General features: G+C 42.0%; 1 protein-coding gene across 20 annotated transcripts in view; it reads left to right on the top strand.

The window, feature by feature from the left end:
* The window catches only part of Plcb4 (phospholipase C beta 4), a 385,025-nt gene that overhangs the window by 241,272 nt on the left and 123,080 nt on the right, over window positions 1-20,673 (top strand). The window lies entirely within an intron of this gene.

Below are 20,673 nucleotides of genomic sequence, written 5' to 3' on the forward strand. Positions count from 1 at the left end.
TTTCATGTAAGCAGCATCTTTGAGGCTTATAAATTATAATGGATGGAAGGTAAGTTGTGGGATGGAATAATAATATGCTGTCAGTGACTTGTTCAATGATCACCATGGCCCCGATAAAATAATAGCAATAGCGGGGTGTCATTTATTGAGTGACTTCCTCATGCCAAGCTGCCTTCTCAGTGCTCCATGTGTGTTATTTCATTTCACCAACAAACTCCTTATAAGGTAGTTGCTACTGTTGTGGTTTTACAGATAGGGTTCATGCAGAAACGGTTTAGTTTAATGGAGTGTTTTTGGCAAGCTTTCCTCGTAAACCTTTCTATTCGTTATAAATGCAGCAAGGATTGGACTTGTTGCTAGTCGTTTGTTTGCTTGTTTCATTTGTACAAGCTGTTATGACCAAAGCTTTGCATACCTCCACCTCTGTGCCTTTGGAAAATACCAATGGTGCCAGGCTTCCAATACAGCCAGGCATTGAGGTCACCAATGTGCTAGAAGGGCCAGGAAAGTGGGTTGAAGCCTTACCTTGAATGCTTGAATTTGAGGTGACCTAAGGAAGGGTATATGATGAAAGTGGTGTATTTTTATAAGGGAAAGTAAAGGTAAAACGGATTCATTTAGAGCCAAAGTTGATTGCTTTCAAATCATTGAAATGTGATGTCTGGTACGCAGCCCCCCGAGGTTCAGCACATCAGACACAAAAATGCCTTTGCCCCTGGGAACTCGGTAGCACCCCATTCTTTCCACCATGTGTTATGAGAGTCACATTTTTTTCAGAAAACAAAATCTAAGAAGCAAATGTTGAACCAAAATGAGGTCATTGTTTCTTACTTTGAGTTCAGTTATTGAAATGATAGTATTCATATGTCTATAACTTTAGCACAAATGGAGTAAATGCCTTCAACTGTAAATCAGATAAATCAGAACAGCACCCCACCACCAGAATCAATCACTGAATTGCCTGTCAGTTTTTTTAAGAATTAAATTGGGTACTCTTTCTTCACTGTTTAAATGGTTTCCATAGTCTGCACTCTTTAAAAAAGAAAGAGAAAAAGAAGCATAAGAAAAGAAGATGTAAACACTTTCTGTAACCTGACACTGCCCTGCTGCCCATGGTCTCATTTCCCCCAGTTTCCTACACATATCCGCTGTGTTCATCACAGCCAGCCCCTCATGACTGTTTTCTCCTCTTGAGATACACCTGTTCGAGTTTGTTTAATTGGTGAACTCCTCCTCATCCTTCAGGACTCAGATGAGCATCTTCACTTGTGGGGTATTTCCTTGACCCACTCACTAAGTGATAGCTCCTTTATGCCAGCAGAAGGCTTCTTTCAACTGGTACACTGCCATCACACTTCATTTAATGTTTCTCTCTTTTTAAAAGTAGTTTGCATTTCTTGAGGCCACAGGCTAGGTTTTACTTATTTTTCTCTTCCCAGGTACAAGCTGAATGCTCTTAACTGTCAAGCTCATTGTAATCTTTAACCTCCTGAAGGATTTTATAAAACCAAATCTGTTTGGTTATTTTCCTCCCTTCCTCCCTCTCTTCCTTCCTTTCTTTTTTGGTGGTTGAACCTGGAGCCTCAAACATGTGGTCTACAACTGAAATTTACTCCTAGATTTTTTTCTTGATAATTGAAATAAGAATAAGACTTGATAATCCTTGAAGCTCATATGGGATCCTTGAAGTTCTACAGCTTCAACGTATTAGGGTAAACTACTTGAAATATGTATCATTTAAATAACATATTATGTTCAACTGTTTCATACACAGAGTAAGTTATGTAACTGACTATCTTCACTTCCCACAATTTGGCAAGGTCAGGGACTTAAAACTTCTATTCAAGCCTTCCTTCTGATCAACTGCTCTAAGTTGGGTACCACTGACCTGATGGCAGTGCAGGTAACAAAAATCACTGTTCTCTCTCATTGATAGGCAGTAGCGGAGACTCCTTTTTTTTTAAGCTGAGACTTAAAAAATGGAAAAAAAAAAAAAAACATAAGAATTTATGTAACTTGTTTGATATGAGGATAGGAGCCTTGCGAACACTCAAATGGAGAGAGCTGAAGTTACAGAGAAACATTTGTATGCTCTGTGGGGAGTAGACAGTCATGCTGGAGTGAGATCAACAAGGGTGTGTGATTTCTGGAATGTTAGTAAACTGAGAGACTCAGCAAGCAAGATGGTTCAGATTCTCTGTGTCCCTCTGTCTTCTTCGAGCATGATGTTCCTTTCCCCAGGCTAGGGAGGACCCCTCTGGAATCAGAATCTTTTGACCTCTTTTATGCCATGTCAGATACGCTTGTATGGCCTGCTTCTGGGAAAGTGGGAAAAAGTGAAGTTGGAAGTTGAGATGATCTTCCTAAGTCTACCAGTCTCTCAAGTAGCTAGGGGCTGTGTTTTGGGGTAGTAGATTCCAACCCCTGTTCTGTAGTGTGGGCCAGTGTGAGACATCACTTCTTGACTCTTAAAGTGACCCAAATGATTTTCAGATTTCTAAGGCGATCTGAAATTTTCCAGCCTTAGGAAATCTGTACGCTATTTTAAAAATATTACTTGTTTTCTCATAAGCCAGAGGGTCACCTGGAAGAGACTGAATGTGACCACTGGCAGAATTTGATCTTTCTTGGTGCCAGGTAAACAGATGTATACAAGAGAAAAGACACTTGTTTGGGGAACAAAGTGCAACAGGATTTGATGGATGAAGGGGCTCCATCCTTCATGCTCCTGTGTTTCTCGAGATGACTCCCTTTGATTTTGAATCAGAGCAGCTCGTATTTTGAAAATCCTAGTTTCTTCTGCTTCTCCGGGCATGTGCATTTTCCCTAAATATGAGGGTGAAGAGAACCTGGAAGGAAGAAACCCAAATAGGTAATAAAATCAGTCTAGCTAAGCTTACCTTTTCAGAGAGCAATTTCACAAGGAACTGCAGTGAAAGATGAAACAAAGACTGTTAACTTTATAGAGTAAAAACAGTGTTCTACCCTAGTAACACAGCAAACCAGAAAGCCAAATAATGCTTCAAGCTGGGTGGCAGCCAATTTTTCTTATCACTTTCTAGTTCTATAAGATGCAATTTTATTTTTTGGAGACATGGCCATTAAACTGTTCACTTGTAAAAATGTAATCAGAAAAAGGTTGTTTCTCTGGTTTGTGAGTAAACAACCCTGAGACATGACAGCTGACTGCCAGTGGGAAGAACAGGAACTAGAGAAAAGGAAACCCAAGCATTTAGAAATGTCATAACACATGGTGCTGACTTGTGAAGGAACATACATGTTTTCTACTCCAGATAATGCCTATCGAGTCTGCCTCAATAAATTAGCTTCCCTATGGGACAATGCTGAATAGTTATGGAGTTTTTGTTTTAATAATTGTCAATGCATACATTGCATTTAAGCATTATTTTTGTTCTTTCTATATTCTGGGGTAATTCTTTTGAGTCAACAGAAATCTAAAAACTTCACTCTGCAAGAGCATCTGTTGTAGCATCCAATTCTATTGCCACACAACTCCTATTAACACATCTATTTTTTCCTAACTCAGCTTGACCTATAAGTTACTTAGGTGCAAAATATATTTTGTTAACTAAAAAGAAATGTTTAATATAAGTGCCTAAAGAATTCCTCTTGTGGCCGAGCATGGTGGTGCACATCTTTAATCTCAGCATTCTGGTGGCAGAGACAGGCATATCTCAGTGAGTTCAAGGCCAGCCTGGTTTACAAAGCGAGTTCCAGGATAGCCAAAGCTGCTACACAGAGAAACCCTATCTTGAAAAACCAAAAAAAAAAAAAAAAAAAAAAAAGAATTCCTCTTGCAGAAGAGATGTCTCCTTGACTTCCTCTGATTTCTCTCCATGGGCTTCGGTGTTGTCTGTATGTCCCAGCATTCCTTGGTGTAGATGTAATTCTGAACGGTTTTATTAAATAAGAAAAACATAGCCAAATGCAGAGTTAAAAGCCCCAGAGGTCAGACAGCAGTAGCTAAGAGCTGAGACCAAGACTGCCTTCTTACCCCGCCCCTCTGCCTTCCTTCCCCTGAGAAAGAGACCTACTTCCTGTGTGTCTGTCCTTTTTTTTTTCCTTTTTATTTATTTTTCTATTATCAGCCTGATACAGTATAAATTCTTATCCTAATAGTGATAGTGAAATGTTTTATTGAGGTTTACCCAGTAATTGAATAAAACCAAAACTTATTATAAGTCACAGTCATCCTAGGGTCCCCCCTGCTATATAGCCTCCCTGGTTCTGTGGGTTGTAATCTGATTGTTCTTTGCTTTATATCTAAAATCCACTTATGAGTGAATACATACCATGTTTGTCCTTCTGGGTTTGGGTTACCTCACTCAGGATGATATATTTTCTAGTTCCATCCATTTGCCTGCAAATTTCACACTGTCATTGTTTTTGTCTGCTGAGTAGTACTCCATTGTGTATATGTACCACATTTTCTTAATCCATTCTTCTGTCTTTATAATGACTTTCTGTTCTGCCTTCTCATTGGTTGTAAACCCAACCGCATGACCTCCTCGTCACTGCCTGTCTATACAAACCTCAAGGCCTCTATGGTTGGTATTGAGATTAAAGGCATGTGTCACCATGCTGTCTGTATCCTTGAACACACAGAAATCTGCCTATCATGTGATCGGAATTAAGGGCATGTGCTACCACTGCCAGACTTCTGCTAAATGTCTTGCTATTAGCTCTGACCCCCAGGCACTTTTATTTATTAACACCTTGGTGCTCACACTTGCATAATGGTGCCTCCTGCCCTCCAAACTGTTTTCAATCTCAGTTTCCTTCTCTGTTGCTGCTTCAAATTGTTTTGTCCCTAAAACCCATTCCGACACCCAATCCCAGTAACACATGAGTGTTGTGTATTTGGAAATGACTTTGACTAAAGATGTGGTGGCAGCTGACGAGAGTGAAAGCACTTCATGACAAAACCGCAACACTCTGTGGAGTAAGTTCCACTACCAGAACCTCTTTGTGAAGGGTGCTGTTGTCTGCTTCTACCACCAAGGTGCATGCTCTATATTCTGCCTTTAAAATGTTTGAACAGTAATTTTGTGTGTGTGTGTGTGTGTGTGTGTGTGTGTGTGTGTGTGTGTGTGAGCACATGCATATGTGTAGAGGTCAGAGGACAACTTGCTGGACTTGGTTCTCTCTTTGGAATTTGTGGAGGTCTGGGATCAAACTCAGATTGTCCGGCTTGGTGGCAAGTGCCCTTACCCCTCTGGGTCATCTCCTCCCCACACCCTTTTACAATGTAGTCACTCTTCTAGAATCTTCTTTCAGTTTGTTCATTTCATCTTTTACAGATATGACTCTCAATTACTTATAAAAGATAAAAATCTCCATCTCAACCAAGGGAGAACAACATTCTGGTCCCTCCCCATCCAGAGTTAAACACTCTTGTAGGATCTCCACCTTTTCACCTTACAGTAGCTTGTAGGGCAGCATTCTGCTCAACAGTCCAGATTTTACAAAGAACCTTGCCCTTCCCTTGTGTCCTTTGCCTGCTGTCTTAAGCTAGACTTCTTCTACAGAACTTCTGTGCTGAATCTGGTCAGAAACCAGGCTCCCCATGACAGCAGCCACGGGCCATGCATGGACATTGTGGGTTTGCAATGTGGCTAGTAAGATTCAAGATTTGAGTTTTATTTTATTTTAGTTAAATTTAAATTTAAACTTACATAAGCTACTTTCTTGTAGCTTGTGACTATCATTGGACTATATAGGCAGTTATATCAAATTACAACCAAAATTTAAAAACTTCCTGCTCCCCTCCCATGGCAAAGAAATCACTCAATTCCCTTCATCTGAATCTGCTAAGCCTTTCCAGCTCCTTCTTCCTAGGGACAGTCCGAACAGGAATTTAAATATTTCATAGCAGTCTCTCGCCAGCCACCAGTACCCTTCCCATACCCCAAATTTCCTTAATCTCACTCATGAGATTCCTTCTCTTTTTTATTCTGGTGTCAATAGGCAAAAATCACACTGACTTAGTTTAAGGGTCTTCATTATTTTAATCTCCCCCTTTTCCTCTCCGAATTCCTATACACATCCTAGGCAAATGCTCTCACACTGAGCTGTGCTCCTAGACTGGCTGTAGTTTAATTCTAGAGTCAAGCAACACTTCATTCCATGTTTGAAAGTCAGTGTTTTACTAGGTAGAAAAGCTGGCTTTGCAGACCAAAAAGGGCCAAAGAAAGGAGAAACTGAAAAGACAAAAGCATTGGGCATTGCAGTTACTTCCTTGTAAGGAGGGGAAAATGAGTGCTTACTATTATAAATGTGACTTCAGGTCACATTTTCATGTGAGGATAAATTCAGAAACCAGCCTGTCTAGGAGAGCTGGCTAAAGCCCATCTCTCTTGGATTCTGGGAAGGTAGGATAACAGAGTTGTATTTGGTAAGCTGGTACATTGGCATGAGGGATACCATTTTGATTTCTTGTCTGGTCTGTTGGGCTCAAGCAGGCTTGATCTGCTTGTTGCCCCCAGGCCTCCCCCTCTACATGAATAGAAGGAGAGGCAGCCGGTGGCTACAATGGCTTCCAGGAAAATGGAAGCAGCTGATGCTGGGGCCAGAGGCAGAAGCAGGGGAAAGTGCAGACAAGGGGGCCAGGCCACCTTGTGGAACACAGCATGCAATTTAGGAGACGCCCTGGCATTCCCCCACAAGGAAGCCTTTCCCAACATAGTTTCCATGGAAATATTTTGATTTAAACATATAACTTCCCCTAAAGGACAGTTCCGGGATGGAAAGCTAGTCATGAGGGCCTTCTTTTACTATGAGACCCAAATCACATGATTTTTTATTTGAAACAAACAAACAAATCCTGTATTTGTAACTGATACAATAATGGGCAGCAGGTCAAATAATAGTTAGTTCTTTTATACAAAGAAACCATTTGAGGAGGGCCTCTTAAATAGTGCCCCTATGACACTGAAAAAAATATGTGATCATCCTTCTTGTTTCCAAACTTTGGCTAGTTTAGCTTGTATCTTACAAGGTCTGGATATTGGGTGACAAGAGTAAGGACTAGGGTAGTAGCACCTGGCGTTTCCACCGAAGGGTACTTAGAACACACCATGGTCACCACAGTTGTGCTTACTAGTTCTCAAATTTTAGAATCGAGCTGAGTGTACTGTTTAGTTACTACTGATCAAACAGAACCACACCAATAACCAACCGACAAAGAAACATTGTAAGTAAGGTTCCAGCAGATGTCGGAAAGTAAAAGGGGCCAAAAACTGCAGGAGAATACAGGTTTATATGCTCAGGGGAGTTAAGGTTGATGACTGCCAATGCCTAACGTAGAACTTAGGTCTAATTTTTAAATGTAAAAGGAGTCAAAGGTAGCCAATAAGAAAGTGAATGGTTGTAATGATATGGTGGGAGGGGGCCTTTGGCAGGTTTGGAGTCAAGGTGCCCCATGGTGGGTGAGAGACAGAAATGCCATGCAGGCAGTGCTGAGTGAAGAGTTGTATTTGGTGGGGGGAAGAGAGAGGGAATAGGGAAAAAGAAAAAGAAGGGGGCAAGAATGCACACCTCCTGGGAATGGAAAGAAAGAGAGAGGTGGAGGGAGTTTTCTTTTTTAAGGGGTACTTTCTGTCAGGACGCAGGGTGGGTCCCCAAGGGGTGGGCCAGAATGCCAACAATAGTAATACATTCTCTATTTTAGAGTATATTGAGAAATTTTTTTTAAAAAAGGACTCTGAATGGAAGTAAATCTAAATTTTTTCTTTTTTTATTTATTTAAATTTTTAAAAATTCGTTTTACATACCAACCACAGATACCCCTCTCATCCTTCCTCCTTTTCCCTTCCCCTGCCTTCCCTGCCGCCCTTCCATCCCATCCTCCAAAAGAGTAAGTCCTTTCATGGGGGGACAGCAAAGTTGAGGCAGGACCAAGCCCCTTCCCCTGCATCAAGGGTGAGCAAGGTGTCCAACCATAGGTAGTGGGTGCCAGAAAGCCAGCTCATGCACCAGGGATAGATCCTGCTTCCACTGCCAGCAGCCCCTCTAACAGACCCAGCTACTCAACTGTCTCCCATATACAGAGGGCCTAGTCTGGTCCCATGCAGGTTCCACAGCTGTTGGTCTAAAGTTCATGAGTTCCTATGAGCTTGGTTCAGTTGTCTCTGTAAAATCTCTCTAATTTTGTTCTATGAGGCTGAAGATTACAGTTGTCTAGGGCATAATTTGTTCAGTTACAAACTTTTTTTGGTATGAATTCTTTGTTTTTCAAGCTCTAGTCCGTGAAATAACTTCATATTTAAAAACAAAACAAAGTTCGAATGTCATGTTTCGAATGTCATGTGCAAAGGCTGGGTGTGTGTGACTGGAGAGTATCTATCCAGTGGAGGCAGAGAATAATGTGGCCTGGGACCCAGGCTGAGGCTGGGATTAGATCCTAATGCCACAGGAGCCTTTGGTATATTTTTGGTAGTGAATAGTAATGGTCTGGTTAGTGAATGGAAGGAGACAAGGCTGGATTCTCCATGTCAGCCACCTAGAAGAGCTGAGGTAGGTTGAAGGAGTAATTGGAAAGTTGGTTAGACACATGGGGAAAGAGTGGAGATTTTGAGTATGGGTATAAAGAGCCATGGGCTTTTGGAGTTGATGAGTAGAGCAGAGTGTGGTGAGAGAGGTTGGGGTGCAGAAGGTAGCTATGGTAACTGACACAGTGGAAAAGATAAGAGTGATGAGAGATAGGGGTGCAGAGGTAGATGTGGTAACTGACACAGGACTCCGGGCAGTTATGATGATGCAAGGCAGCAAAAATGTAGGCAGGCAGAGGGAGGGGACCTTTGTGGATGTGCTTAGGGTGTTTCTATCCCTGAAGTGGGGGAAAAGCTGTAGACAAGGACAGAAGTTTTTCTATGTGTGGTTTTAAAAAACAAGCAATTTTTCGTGAACCAGAATCCACAGAATTTAGTCAAAAATAAGGTGAATAGAAAGGACATTGAAGAAGGCAGTAAAACACCTTCAAAAAAGAGCAAGTGCGTTTTCCTCCTCCTCTTTCCCTCCAGGGTGATCATTGGTGTCCTGGTGGGTGGGATTCAGAACAGGCCCTCTAGGGCCTCCTCCACATGGCCTTGGCAGTGTGTGGTGCTGCACCAGCAGAAGTCAGAAGTGTTTTCTTTTAAATATTGAAGTACTGTTTTTTTTAAAAAATGTGGTGTATGCCAAACAGCTATTTTAGACTTTCTAAAGAAGATCTTGTTGTTGGTCTCTCCCCTCTCCCCTGCCATGAGAAAGAGAGGAAGGGAATCTAGACACCTGGAGGCTGAGGGTCGAAACACAGCCAGTGCTCAAAATCTTCCCCTCTACCTGTCCACACATTGCAGTCACCTGGAGAGCCTTTCCCATGCTGATTCCTGCGTCCTCCTAAGATGCCTGTAAATTTCTTACTGGCGTAAGGCTCAGCCATGAACAGAATTTCAAAAAGGAAATCTGGGTAGGGGAATCTAATGTGCAGCTAAGACTGAGGCCATTGCCTTAAAGAAGAAATCTTCGGGAATGTTGATGTGCTTACTGGATGATGATTTCAGAGTAAGCAGCTGATGTTGTAGATTTATCAGGAAGTTTACAAGTCAGATATGCAAGAAAATTTGGAAAAAAAAACTTTCAGGTTTAAACTGTTCTAATTATGATACTGTATATATTTGCATGAATATATCAGACATTCTGAATACTGTATATGAATTTTTATGTAGCTCATTTGGCCGTAACAGTCCCCTAGTACAGCTTATCAGTGTTAAAAAAAAAACAAAACAAAATGAAATGAAACAAACAAAACAAACCCTACAGTACATGTGACCCTTCTGTGATCCAGAAATGTACTTTGATCTAGCAGAGGCACCATGATGGCACATCTGTTATCATGACAAGGTTCTGCAAAAGAAATGAGAAAATATTTTCTTAGATGAGATTTAGAGTAGGTTAGAAGACATAAAGGCCTTTTCTTGAAGGCATTGCCAGTTATGCTTAAATAGGATAGGTTCATTTAAACATACAGGGCTGGCCAGCCAACATTCACAAACCTGAGATAATCCAGGCAACAAGATAAAGTCTCAGACTTTGTTGACTTGATATTTTAGTGGCAGGATAGACAATAAATGGGTGGACACAAATAAGCAAATAAATGTCCAGTAATGTTAGCTGTGGTTCTAAAAGGAGTGACAGCAGAGATGGACTCTCAGGAGTACAGGAAAGGGCATTGGTATGGATGGGCTAGGTAGGAAGGAGGACTTGATTTAGGAGGTGACATGATGGAGCAGCTGATTGATAAGATAGAACCAGCTTGGTCAAGAGCAAACCAAAAAGCCTTCTAAGACATGGAACCTGTAGATGCAAGGCTGGAAGGCAGAACGAATCAGAATATTAAAGATCAGGACCAAAGTTGGACTTGAGTCAAGAACAGTAGCATAGTTAGAAAAGTGCTGGGGGATTGCCTCCTGTAGAGCAGAGGTTACAAAGTGAGGGTCCCAGACCAGCATCTTCAGTACCAGCAAAGCTTTGGACCCACTCAACATGCCGCCTTAAAGAGACTTCAGGGATGGGCTGAGCCACTTAGATTCTAACGAAGCCTGTAGAGAGAGTTGCTGTGCACTCAAGTATGAGATCAACATGGTGGAACTAGGTCAGAAGCTTACATTTCATCCTCATTGCTGTGTGCAAAGTTATTTTCAACATGGACTGACGTGGTCTGATTTGCATTTTGGAGACAGCTATTCTGGGCTGTTTAAAGAATGGTTTATAACATGTGATGTTAGTCAATGTTCCATCATTATAAAATATCCATGTAATTAACTGGTAAATTGCCAAGCTCTAATTTACGCACTCAGGAGGCTAAGGCTATGAAACAAGTTCTAGGCCAGCCTGTGCTACATAGCAGGATTCTTTCTCAAATCCGTTCTCAAAACTTCCTAGGTTGGGGAACAGGAGTAGAGCAGTAGTAGAGCTCCTGCTTAGTAGAGTTTTGGGTTCAATCTGTCACAGTACTAGAGTGATAAAGGAAGGGAGAGAGGAGGAAAGGAAGCAAGGCAGAGACAATTTATATTGGCTCACAATTTTCAAGGGTCTGGTACCAGGTCAGGTGACCATTTGGGCGTAAGGTGGCAGTGATAGGAAGCACATGTTGGAGCTGGCACTTCCCAGTGACCTAAAGTTGTTGCAGCTGTTTCAACACCCTGAGTAACAGGGAATTATAGACTTGTGCCAACACACCCAGCTCTGGGGCTTTAAACTCTGACACAGCCATGTCCCTTGAATGCCCAGGCAATTTTCTGTACAGTGCTGTGGTAGAAAATGAGGGCATAAAGAGGGAGGGTCTGAAAAGCATGGGTCTTTTTACCCAGTAATTCCTGTTTTGTGCCCCTCCTTCAGCCATTTTTCTTGTCTTCACAGTCAAGTGACTTTTTCTTCCTCTAATAAAGGCTGTGGCCTGGCACTTGGGCATTATGTCACTTGGCCCAATCTCTGAAACAACGCAGAAATGCAAGGGCAAATGTCTGCCAGGCTCTTGTAAAAACACCCAGGTCAGTTCCTTCCTCCAGACCAGCCTTTGAAATAACACTGTTGATAATGTTATCTGGGCTGTCCTGCCTTGGGGCTCAGAGTCGGCTCTTTGTCATCTAAGCATGTGATATTTAAAGAAAGACTCCCGTGGTTTGGAAAGTCCTGGCAAATATGGGTCTGAAGACAATAGACTGTGGTATGAGCCATAGCCCTGACATTTACAAGTTAAGACCTTGAGTGGCTCTTTTCACCCTCTAGGTCATTGGTCTCCCTTCAAATGCAAACGACAGATAGACCCCAGACTCTCAGAGTATAAGGACCAAATATGTATATGTCTCTTCAGCTTGAAGGTTTCATCATACTTGACACATTGTGGGTTTTCTTATGTCCCAAGTGCTTACCCATAGTAAATAAAATATTCAGGCAAGGGGCTGGAGAGATGGCTCAGAGGTTAAGAGCACTGGCTGTGCTTACCCAGAGTAAATAAAATATTCAGGCAAGGAGCTGGAGTGATGGCTCAGAGGTTAAGAGCACTGGCTGTTCTTCCAGAGGTCCTGAGTTCAATTCCCAGCAACCACATGATGGTTTACAACCATCTGTAATGAAATCTGGTGCCTTCTTCTGGCCTGCACAGATGCAGGCAGAACATTGTATGCATAATAAATAAATAAATATTTTTTAAAAATACTAGGGTAACCAATCAGGGAGCCCGTAAAGAGCACAATCTGACAAGAGCTATTGCTGATCTTCCTGTAGGTTACTAAGCAGACACCTGAACCACACTCTGAAGGAATGGTGTAAATAAATGCTTTTAGCCTCTCACACCTTTGGCTTGCTCAGTTGCCTTTTTCAGCATGAGCAGTTGAGTGATGAAATCCAGGACAACGGTGGGTTTTGCTGCACACATTTCGCTACACATGAGCATCTTTACTCATAAGTAAGATCCTAAGAGTGATTTCAAGACCCAAAGTTTCTAGTTCCACTCTCGGTCCCCAAAATCTAGTTATATATGAGCTAGAGATAGGAGGAGACGCTCATGACTGGGGTGAGAAGATGTGTGTAATACTAAATGAGAGACGTGGTAAAGAATGCTAAGTTGCGTGTCCAGGGATCCTAGAATCTGAAGAAAGGGCAGACCTAAAACTGCAGGAGTGGGCAGAGATGGTTTCTCTGAGGAAGATTTGCCAACCTCAGGGAATGTTACAGAGGTTCTGAGGATGGGGATGAGCCTGGTTTGTGACCTCAAATCTGTTGATGAGGTTTGGAAGAGAAAAAAGGAATGTATTAGGAATGTAAAGAAAGGAAGTTTGAAAAAACTGCATTATTGTTACAAACCTCATCAACTTTTGCTGCCTACCAAACTACTGCCAGGACTAATAACCTAAGACAGCAAACATTCACACAGAGAGCATGATTCACACACATTATTACACAGAACACAATAATTTGGTGAAGGAGGAGAAAAAAGAAATGCATTCAGAGTTGTAGAAGTGTTCCTCTAGAAAATATGTTTTATAGAAACAAAATTATTATTCCATGGAACTATAAGTAATTGCATAAAATACCTATTGTAGTCTGTCCTATAATTTTTTTCACGCATTAGCATCTTCAAACTTTTCTGTGGTATACATCTTTTAAAACTGAAAATGCATGTGTGCGGTTATCTCAAAGTATTGGGAGGTGTAGATAGACACACCCCATGCTTGGTCCTTCACACTGCATGCTGCTGTTTAGCCACTTATTTTTGTTTTTAATTATGAGTATGGGTGAATGTCTGTGTTCATATGAGTGCAGATGTCCTCTGAGACCAGAAGAGGGCACCAGATCCCCTGGAGCTGTAGTTACAGGCAGGTGTGAGGAGCCTGATGTGGGTGTTGGGTATCCTATGCAAGAGCAGTGCTTACATTAATCCATCTCTCCAGCCCTAAACTATTCCATTAAGGCTCTTTCATCACTTATAAATGTTCAAATATTCATCTTTGTACAGAGGTATTAGTGTATCACATGTTTGTCAAATAACTATATATCTCTATATTTGATTATAAAAATGAGCTTAGTTTCAAATATCAACTTGCTCTTTTTCTACTTGGCACTAAGGTTTGTTATTTCTTGATTGTCTTGCCAAATCAATAATGTCAGCTTGTCCTCACACTTCAGGTGTTTTCTGTAAATGAAGTACTTAGTTACTGATAGGGATTTGTATTTTTGAGGTGCTTGATCTAGTTACAAAGAAAAGTTAGCAATCTTTCCATTATAAGATGGTCCTAAAAGTTTCAATCATTTTTATTTTTATACTATGATAATGCTAGACCTGTATGATGGGAGCAATTAAGAGAGCTCATTATTGCAGTTTAAAAATTATACATAAGATTTGTTTTATTGTTTCTAAATTTGCTTCTGCTGAATGATATATTCCCCATCCAAATGGTGGCAGACATGAATAAAATTGGTTGTGTGGAACGAAACAAAATGACAAGTGGTTGTTTATGTGATTTGTCGTTCTGAGTATCAGTGCTCTGGGTGAGCCTGGGTTGGTTTTTGTAGCAAATGGCCACACTTACATCTCACCAAAATCACCCATAGCCTCTTGGAAGTGGCAGGGCAGCTTTGTTCTTAAGTCCAATAGTAGGCTGTTCAATAGCCCATAGCAAGTCTCAGGCATTGGAGATGGGAGAATACAATAGAGATGGCAAAGGATTGAAAGCAGGGAGGATGAAAGGGTGTGACCCCTTTACTGCTAACCTCAATTTCTTAAGGTGCCCTCATAGACCTGGGTCAGTTGACCAGGTGTAGAGTTGGGTCAACTTACCTTTTTGTAAAATACATACAAAGAAACAGACAATAAAATAAACAGTGCATGTTTTAGGTGTGATGAGACATGGTGTCACAACTGCTGTACCTTGTCCTCTTAGCACAAAGGCAGCTGTGGAAGACACAGGAAATAAGTGCAGTGCTCCCATGAGATGGTGCTTTCAGAAGCGGGTGGCAGGCGAGATAGGGGAAATGATGACAAAGATGAGTAACCAGTCAGTTTTGATGACAATGCTGGGGTGGTTTCCCTTCGCACCCTTCCGCCTAGCTCTGCATTTTCTGTCTGATACGTTTTGGACTCAACCCTTTCTCTTCCTTTCCCCTTTATGTCTCTTTGTCAGCCTTTGCTTCAGGTGAAGTCCCTCCTGTCTACTTTTCTTTGTGTGCTCACCTCATTTTCTTCTCTGGTTTCTCTGAGTTGGCTTTTCTTCTTGAAGGTGGAAGGTAATTGTGTTCCTTCCAGTAATAGAAACATCTCAGCCACGGAATAGTTTGAAAGTCAGCACTGGGGAGAACTCCTAAGACTTGAGATCCAGGCCACTAGCGGAGAACAAGGAGAGCTTGTTTATGAGAAGATGCGAGACTAGACGCATCCATTAGGAAAGTGTGAAGGAAGTCTGGGATGACTTCCATTTACACAGAGCTTGTGGAAACAAAACAGGAAGAAAGTCTGTAAACAGTGAGTCAGTACAATTAAAATGTAAGGGGTAGCTCTGCTGCTTGGGCCTTGCACGTGTCACTTTGCTGTGCTAAAGGATTTAATTAAAACTCTAATGGCAAAATTACAGAGCTGGATTCTCTCTGGGTCCTTTTCAGCCTTCAGTTTAAGTAAGAGAAGCTTGATGTTAGTTAGTTCAGGTCATAAGTCTGGGCTACAGGTGAATAAACAGGGTAATGGTAGCAAGGGCATGCTTTTGATTATAGAGATGAGTGCACCCCTGTGGTCTCCAGACTGGAGAGGAAGTTCAAGTCCCACCCGGCTTTATTATCTTGTTCTCTGCTAGTGCATATGGTCTAGCCATCGAATTAATAGCACTCATTTGGGTGTGAGTAGGTAAAGAGTCCGTTGAAATATACAACACTTTTAAAAGTAACTTTAGCCAGGTGATAGCGCACATCTTGATCCCAGCACTTGGGAAGCCAGAGGCGGGTGATCTCAAGGCCAGCCTGGTCTACAGAGTAAGTTCCAGGACAGCCAGAGCTAGACAGAGAAACCTTGTCTGGCAAAAACAAACAAACAAGCAAAAAATAACTTTAAATCCTTTCTTAAGAAAATTGCACTATTATTTATTTCCCATGTGATCTTGTGTGAATTAATTCTGTTAATTAATCCTAAAATTTGGGAGGGATAATTTTAGTTACTGCCACTTGTTGGGGATTTTAGAGGATGTACTGCACTGGTCAGGCAGGGTTCTCTAGCAGAAGAACTAGTAGGCTATTTGTGATCCATAGGAAGAGATTCATTATGAGGGATTGGCTCCTGAATCCAGAAGCTGAGAGATCTGTGACCTTTTGTCTATATTACATTCTATAAGCTGGAGGCCTGTCTAAACGCCAGATGTCTGAGAGCAGAGAGCCAATGTGTGTGAATCCCTTCCAAACCTGAAGGTCTAAGGGTCAAAGCACCAGTAACCAAGAGCAGGGGAGAAAGAGCAGACACTTCCCTATCTGATCTGTGGGTCCTCCACAGGATCTGGGTGCCATACATTAGTGAGAATAGACCATCTTAATCAATCCACCAGCACAATGACTGATGTCTCCCAGAAATACCCCTGCATCCACGCACCAAAGAGACACTGTATCAATTCTCTGGATCCCCCTTAGCCCATTCAAGTTAATGTATCAATTAGCCATCATGGGCATTTATTCCTTTAGTGCTTTCAGGAGAAATGGGTACCTTGCTGAGTAAACACCCACTCCCACTAGATCTGGACTTAGTACTCTGTAAAAGGTATTCAAACATTTCATTTCAGCCTCATAACAACCCTGTTAATTTGATTTGTTGGCCTTATTTTGTGGTCTGCAAAACAGGGCCTTAGAATGGTTAAACTCCTTGCTTGAGGTTCCTGGTCAGGGGCTGAGCAGAGGTTTCATGCCAGCCAGTCTACAGTGGGTCTCCAAGTGTAGTGAGATTACTTTCAGCAGCAGTAGCACCCACATGTTAGGAAAGCAGATATTCAGGCCCTCCCTGGACTTACAGAATGAGACATTCAGAGGACTTACTTATTCCAGCAGTCTGTGTTTCAAGAGCTGTCCCAGTGATTCGAAAGACAGATGGAGCTCAAGCTTGGGAACGATGAAGCAATGGCAAGATGAGGGAATTTAGACTAACTAGAAAGAGATACAAAATTAAATGCTTCTTAAGCTCTTTACTGCTAATCTTCCTCCAGCAGAAAGTCATGATAAAGAAAGAGAAACTTCTGAGAAAACAAACAAACAAACTTCCTTTCCTAGGTCCATACAGATTCTTTTTTCAGTGTGTGTGTGTTGTGTGCATGTGTTATATGTACTTGTCAGTGCATGGAGGTGTGTGTGTGTGTGTGTGTGTGTGTGTGTGTGTGTGTGTGTGTGTGTGTAAATCAGAGGCAGACATTGGGTGTCTTTTTTTAATTGTTCTCCAGCCTTATTTCCTTAGAGGGTCTCTCCCCTAATATGAAGTCGTCCTTTTGGCTAGGCTAGCTGGCCAGTGAGCTTCAGAACTGCCCATCTCAGCCCTCTCCCACACTGGGCTTACAGGACACATGTACTGTGCTTGGCTTTTTCATGGGTTCTAGAGATCCAAACCCAGATCCTTATGCCTCCAAGTCAGGCTCTTCACCAACTGAGCTCTCTTCCTAGCCCTGGACATAATAGAGTCCATTGAGCATTTCTATGTGCCGGGACCAGTGTGCACATAGTATTTGACAACAACCTTGTGAAGTTGTGAGAGCTAAATTAGGTTATTTTCCAGAGTTTATAAGAAAGTTAGATTTGGGTCATTTGAAGAGCTATGTATCAGCCAGCATGTAGTAAGAGTGGATCCGTGGTCCAGAACTGGCTATTGGTATTATATCCACTCATCACAGCTACATCTATGACACAGAATGGCTGCTGGCCCAGAACCATTTTTGGATGATAAATATGAATATAAAAATATATAATTAAAAGCAATCTTTCTTAAATTGAATAAAAGAAGCTAGAATCAAGGATCTGTTTGTGTGTAGATGGATTTTTATGCCTTGCTTCTTTTTGTGAACTTGATGTCTCCTCCTTGCCCAGCAGGTACACTGAGCTACATTAAGGCCCCACAGAGCTGTTCAACTCTTTTAGTCACCGTTTACTTTAGCTATTCTTGAGGGTAATGATAATGTTGCCAGGTTTTTAATCCAATTCTTTTAGAAAAATAAAGACAGAAAGAAATTATTTTTTCTGTAATTGCTCCCAAATGCCCCTAGCAGCACCAACTGGCTCCCTAGTGATCAATAAAATGAGCCATAAGGATAGTGAAGCCTTAACCAGGGATTTTTCAGTTGCTAATTGTTCGGGGAGGGAAAGGTAGGTAAAATGAACATGATGTTTTCTTTCAGTTGGTGGGAGTAGACTTACTACCTTTTCAGCAAGAAAGCCTATCTTTTTAATAACTTACTGTGATTTTAATAAATCATTAAGAGGTATATGATTTCTATTCTTCTTTCTCTGAAAGCCACAAATAATAAGTGATTACTAGGAAGTGCCCGTCGTCAAAGCGTTTGTCCAAGTGTTTGGGGGCAGGGGGTAGAGACATCTTCCAGGAGTTTGGGCTGACCTTCCCCACTAAGGCATCTTCTGAGAACAGCTCCTCGGCCCCTGTTCTGTCTCCTGCCTAGTGTGTCTTCTCACAGTAGGGAAGGTGATGGCTGTGGTTCTGGTGAGGTGCAGAGAGGCTCCTGGGCTGGTGTTGCTCGCCAGAGCAAAGTTACCTAGATGGCGTTTACAAGTAAAGAAAGGATTCTCGTAGTAAATGGTCTTTAGTCTTTGCGAAAGAGTTCTTTTTTTTTTTTTTTTTGGTTTTTCGAGACAGGGTTTCTCTGTGTAGCTTTGCACCTTTCCTGGGACTCACTTGGTAGTCCAGGCTGGCCTCGAACTCACAGAGATCCGCCTGGCTCTGCCTCCCGAGTGCTGGGATTAAAGGCGTGCGCCGCCGCCGCCGCCGCCGCCGCCGCCGCCGCCGCCGCCACCACCACCACCACCACCACCACCACCACCACCACCACCACCACCCGGCTTGCGAAAGAGTTCTTTCCAAAGGCTTAAAATATAGAGTTAGTTAAGGGATGGGTTTGGAACTGCACAGAAACAGGCATAATTTTGGCTTTGCTGGGCAGAGATGTGACCTTGTCTGTCTTAAACTCACTAAGATTAAGCTTCCTTAGTTAAAAAATAGGAGTGAAAAATACCTACCTAGTGTTGCCTTTATAAGGCTTAAATGAGATGGGCCATTTTAGAATGTAAACCACAGTATGCACGTTCAGTAGTTTCATACCTAACTACAAATCATTTTCTAAGTCCTTTTTGTGGTGTATAAATTGTCTATATGACCCACCATTTTACTGTTCCCTGAACATGGTAGACATGTTCTGATTTCTAGGCATTGGCATTCTGCCTTTATTTTTATTCACATTTATTCTCATTCTCCATCCCTCCTCCTTCCTGCCCAAATGATGCTACTTCCTATAGGCCTTCTTGACCATTTTACCTCACTCTTCCAATTTTTTTTAATCTTTACATTTATTACTATCCAATATTTCTTTGGTTTCTATTTATTTCCAGAATTTCTGTGAAGCGTAAGATCCGACCGCAGAGACTTTTTATTTATTTATTACTCTATCCCAGCAAGGAGTTCAGGCACTACCGAGTGAATGTTTAAGAAGTACTTATTGTGATCTACCAACTCCTAAGTTATGAATTCCAGATACAAACTTATGACAGTTTAAGTGATTACTTAATTTTGAAGATTTTAAGGCTACCAGGGAACTGGAGCTGAATATTGAAAGAAACCAGGTGGAAATATGTACCCCATGGCTGCTGTAGAGGTATGACTTGAACCTCCTTTCACAAGAAAGTTGCCAGGAAGTGGATAGTCAGCCATGTGGGGCAGTGGGGTTGCTGCTTCTTCCATGGTTCCTTTGGACATTCACAATGAACAAACACTGCATAACTAAGAGGTGGCCCGTCCTGGCCCACCTGAGGCTCCCCTAGAGAGCCTTCTGCCCTCTGCCTCCACCCGATGCAGCTCTTCTACAAGAAGTAGAAGTACTGCTTGGTGAGACCTCGGGGCCCACTCTTGTTCTTCTCTTCTCTTCTTTGGAATGTTCTTGCTGGACTATGGCCCAGAATGCTCTGCTGCCTCTTCCTGATTCCCCTGCTTCCTCAGTCTCAGGCATTTGGCCAGCTTTTCCATCAAGCTCAGTTCTCGTGGTGTCTCTGGCTCGGTGGTCTAAAGGACTCAGCTGCCCTTTCTCCCGTTGGGAGGGTCACCAGGAGCCAAGGCTGACTGCTCACTGTGAGTCCCTCCATGGGGTGGTGGCAGTGTCTATGGATGCTGCTACAGCCGTCACTGCACCTCCCTTACACAGGAAGAAGAGTTACAGAGCCAGCACTGGTCCCAGGCTCTGGTGGTGACTGTGTATTTGAGACCCAGTGGGAGCCATTCAATAACACAAAGAGCAAGAGAGGAGCTTCCTATGGAGCTGTTTAGAAGAGCAGCTTCAGAGGCCATGTGGTTAAGAAGAATTGGGTACATTCTGTGAAAAGCACATGAAATCCAGTCTTTTCATGACCCTTTGAGTATTGTCATGTCCACAGAGCAAGAGTTGAAAATGTTCTTTGTTATATCTACCTTTTCAGATACAAGTGTTCCCTGTCACTGTTTTTAATTACTTGGTATAATGTATTATTCTGGAACAAATAATTTTAATTAGAGATGCTTACCATAAAAAGGAGTTCATTATCTTTCTGTCATATTTGAAATACATCTAGAAAATACATCTGTTGTTTGTAGAATTTGAAGGTTCAGGAGAGGGGGGAACAGGACATATTTCTCTGATATTGGTAGGAATATTTATTACAGATCATACTTATTTGCCTCCAGAGCTTGGAATAAGCTGCCCCCCTTCAATTTACCCTTCCCTTAGTTACTTAGACAACCAATTTTGACTAATGTGACAGTTCCCTGTCCTCGAAAGTTCTCGTGAGTAATTTATTGGTTTGTTTGAAGACTTGTTTTGTTGTTCCGTCTTCTGCAGAGGTAGTTGTTGAGTGCTTTAGCAAGCATTTCTTTATGCTTCTTCTGTCAAGACCACAGCCGTGTCC

This window comes from Peromyscus leucopus, chromosome 4 (assembly GCF_004664715.2).
Source record: "Peromyscus leucopus breed LL Stock chromosome 4, UCI_PerLeu_2.1, whole genome shotgun sequence".
In the NCBI taxonomy this organism is placed as follows: domain Eukaryota; kingdom Metazoa; phylum Chordata; class Mammalia; order Rodentia; family Cricetidae; genus Peromyscus; species Peromyscus leucopus.